The sequence below is a fragment of the Dasypus novemcinctus genome, chromosome 19 (assembly GCF_030445035.2).
Source record: "Dasypus novemcinctus isolate mDasNov1 chromosome 19, mDasNov1.1.hap2, whole genome shotgun sequence".
Classification (NCBI taxonomy): Eukaryota; Metazoa; Chordata; class Mammalia; order Cingulata; family Dasypodidae; genus Dasypus; species Dasypus novemcinctus.
In genome coordinates, this window is record NC_080691.1 from 56,733,952 (window position 1) to 56,738,288 (window position 4,337).

The 4,337-nt window shown below is 36.2% G+C and overlaps 1 pseudogene; it reads left to right on the forward strand.

Annotated features, from left to right (window-relative positions):
- The first annotated feature begins 1,170 nt into the window (after positions 1-1,170).
- Positions 1,171-4,073, forward strand: LOC101432621 (phosphorylase b kinase regulatory subunit beta pseudogene; annotated as a pseudogene).
- Positions 4,074-4,337: the final 264 nt, after the last annotated feature.

Below are 4,337 nucleotides of genomic sequence, written 5' to 3' on the forward strand. Positions count from 1 at the left end.
AATAAAGGAAAATTTTAGCAAAAAGATATAGTTACTTGCAATATGTGTTAAAATTCAAACACTATACATTAAAAATCTTTATTCAAAGAAAGAACACTTTAAATATGAAGGATAAATATTTTCCTTTAAAAAAAAGATTCTATTGCTATCTGGCAGGTCCTAAAAGATATGTGTAAGAGTTTGTTAGGTAGAAAGTAAAATGTATAGTCTGAAAATTTCATTTTCTTTATGAAAGAGCATTAGTGTTGGGATAATGAAGTTGAAATAAAATATTATATTTTTCATATTCTTAAATGTTTTAACAGTTAATTTTGTAAAGCAGTGACAATAACAATTCACTGATTATAGCATGCAGTTATGTGAAATGAATGACAGTAATCTTGCAAGGGAGAGAAGGAAAGCATTGAAAATATTTTCTTATACATTAACTGCAGTAGACATAAAGTGGGATAGTATTAGGTGAAGGTAACTCAAACTAATTAAAAATGTGTGTTGTAAACTCAAGGACAGCAATTTAAAACAATTTAGTTTTCATTGTTGTAATTGACATGTTGTTGATATCCTGATATGTTCACTTACTGTGATTGATATGTTAGTAGGGAAAATGTAATGGAAAAATATCCTTGGAATGTTATGTAACTCTTACTGCTGCATAGTTGAGACTTTTTCCAAACCAGTCTTCTAAGGGAAAGCGTGTGAATCTACCTTGCGAGTTTGTGTAGCAAAGATATTCTTTTCTCCATAAAGCCAAACATATGACGATATCATAGAAGTAGCAAAAAGAGGGAAGCAGATGTGATTCATGTGATAAGGGCTTCTTCGGTTAAATCCCTGGGGCATCCTGGTGAAAAATAAGAAGAGAAAGTGTGCCTTGTGGTGACCAGTGCCCATGTGATAAACTAAGTGCCCATGTGTTGAGTTGAGTGCCCACATGAGTGCTTGCATGGTGAGCCAAGTGCCCGTATGATGAGTCAATTGCCCACACGAGTGCCCACATGGTGAGATGAGTTCCCACATGAGTGCCCACATGTTGAGCCAGTGTCCACATGGTGAGCCAAGTCCCTATGCAAGTGCCAGCATGGTAAGCCATGTGCCTGTCTGGTGAGCCAAGTACCCACATGAGTGTCCCCATGGTGATCCATTGCCTGCATAAGTGAGTCATGCAGCAAGATGATGATGTTACGGAAGAGAGATGAAGTAGAGTGTCAAGGTGAAGTGCAGCAGAAACCAGGAAATGAGATAAAGCAATTGACAGAGAAACTCTTTCCACATTAGAGGTTCCCAGGATTGAATCCTGGGAAATCCTAGAGAAGAAAGACAAGAACAGACTACAAAGAAAGAAATAGATACAGAAGATCACACAGCCAATGGACACAGATAGCAAAAACAGTGAGGTGGGGGAGGGGGAAAGGGGCAGAGGGAAAAATAAAATTAAACCTAAAAAATAATTTAAAAAAGAATGATTACCCTGGATGGCTGTATCATGAGGCAGGTGGAAGCCTCAGACCCTGACAGGAAGTCCTTCCCTAGTTTCCCTCTGCTTGTGTCCCGTGTCCTGAACACCCCTTAGAGGCTAGACCCATTCTGATATTTCTCCAATCACGATGCTGTTTTCAGAGAGTACATATATGGGCACCCTAAGATCTGAGAATGCTCACCGAAAAGATCCCCTGATTCAGTCAATATTTGGTGATTTAAGTTTATGAAAAAATGTAGTAGAGATGTAAATTATAGTCCAGACACTTTTAGAATATGCTTCAAAGTTATTTATCTTATGGTGCTGAATATTACTCTAGGGATTAGACTTAAGTTAAATTGAGTTTGAATAACATCTGTGTTGAGAAAGACTTGAAGTTGTTGGCTTTCTGCTACAAGTTCTACATGAATTACAAAATCATTTTTCATTGGGTCCTAATTGGAAAACCTCATGTTAATGGCTAACATTATACTGGTTTTGTAGTGGGGCATATTCCTGGAACAGATAAATTTAAACATCTCGATTTTCTAGCAGCTCTTAAAAGTTTTAAATGCTTAATCCTGAAAAGTGCTATGATGAGCCTTGGGTACGTCTAGAAAAGAAATGAGGGAGATGAATATGTAGATAGTTCTTTGACATTTTACATATTATATTTTCACTTATTAATGAGAATGAACTCAGATGTACAGAAATTCTATACACTTTACCCAGAGAATCAATGTCTAACAACACTGATGCTGTCCTGCTCCTCTACATCAGTTATCCTGCATTTGTCCTAGATGATACAGCTCTGTTTATGCAGACATTTGATAAAGAGATTAGAAATTTAAAAGAAAAATATGAATTTAAGTGGTTCTTGAGAGCTGGTTATAGCACATCATTGGAAGATCCCAACAGATGCTACTACAAAACAGCTGAAATTAAGTTGTTTGTTGGCAATGTATGCAAATTTCTCATGTTTTTTCTTTTCATGATGATTGATGGAGTTTTAGACATAATCTTAGACAATAGAGGTATATCAGCAACTTCTGACTCCAGTAATTTATCAGACCACAGAAGGATATCCTGTAGTACTAAAGGTGGTGCTGCAGCGAGAAATACCAGACATTGTATGTCCTCCCACAGCCCACTGGGTGGAATGTGGGAGAGTGTGGGCTAGGATCTAGACCAATGACCATGAGTTGCAGCGGTGCTCAGAGATGTTTTCACCAAATGCAATGAACGTCTCATGATGATGGAGGTGTAATATTAGAAAAATAAAGAAAAAAAAAAGAAATAAAGACCTGTGGCAATGGTAAAAAAAAAAGTATTATTATGTGTCACCTGTCTTTGTAAAATATGAAAAATGAAACCTACAAAGTCAAATATGATTTCCTAGTAAATGTGACAATGATGGAAAACACTTTCTCTGGTAACAAGAATTTTATATCATTGCAAAACTCTTGGCCAATGAATTAATGTGTCCCAAAGATACTGATCTGGTCCGCCAATATGCCCGACTACAAAACCATTACAATGTTAGCCATTAATGTGAGGTTTTCCAATTAGGACCAAATGAAAAATGATTTTGTAATTCATGTAGAATTTGTAGCAGAAAGCCAACCCTTTCAAGTTTTACTCAACACAGTTGTTATTCAAACTCAATTTCCTTAACAGGTACACCGTATTAAATATGGTATGAGCACACGAAAGCTTATTTCCACCTACGTATCAATGAAATTTTAGAACTTTCCAGAAGACCAGAAAGGCCCATTGGCAGCCTCAATATATATGAGATTTATTGCATTCTATGAAGGACTGTGATTTGTTATTCCATTAACTTTGACCTAAGTGATTTCTATGTGTCTCAAGATGTTTTACTGCGAATGCATGATATAAATAATGCCCTAGAGTTCATTAGCAATCTTGGAAAATATATGGTCATCTACTTTTCCTTCTTCTCATTTAGGAAGTCAATATAAGAGGTTGCCTTTTCAACCCCATATTAGAAATGCTGTCAGCCTTTAAAAAAGGAATGGTTGCAGTAGTCAAAGTTTATGTTCATTGTCTATAGACAATAATATCTGGATATTTGATCCAGATATTACTTGACCTTCATAAGAATCAGTGATATGGACAAACTTTCAGCATTTAAGAGTTTAAAGCATCTAGAACCTCATATACATTCAAAAGTCAAAAGACAAATCAGAACCCCCAATGATCCCAAAGTAGAAGAACAGCAAGATATCACCACTACTAAATGTAAAAGGGAAACCCACTTACAAAATTATTCAAAAAATGAACAACTGCAGGTGTCTGACCAGCAAAACCATACTTCTGTATAAATTGCTCAAAAGAGAAGACACCAATTTCATCACAAAGGAATGCACCATTTCTGCTCACATTCAGATAGTATATAGAAGACCTGGCACCAAAAAGCTTTGGATAGTCATGTACCAAACAGCAATTCTTTTAAACAATGTAGTGGGCAGCCTGGCTCCATCCCTTAACAAATGTATTATTGCAGGGCAAAAAGGTACTTCTGGGTGTCTTTGGACATGAAGACGTTATCTCTAATTCTTTATTTTCAAGAGGGATTAAGTACTATCTATTGTAAGTGTAATAATACCTATTATTAGGGAAGTGGTCATCCAGCCAGAACTGGTCATCCATATTGATATTCAATAGTATGCTGAATTAAATGCAATTTGGGTTGATCATCCATGCAATGGAATGTAAGATCTGTGACAGAGAACAGAAGCCATAGAGTTATTTTAGCTGTCACTACTGAAGTTAACCAGCTTCTGTTGGATATCCTCTAGCTTAACAGAATGGAAAATGTTGGCTGAACTGATGTAAGATCAATTGGCTTTTGAATAGA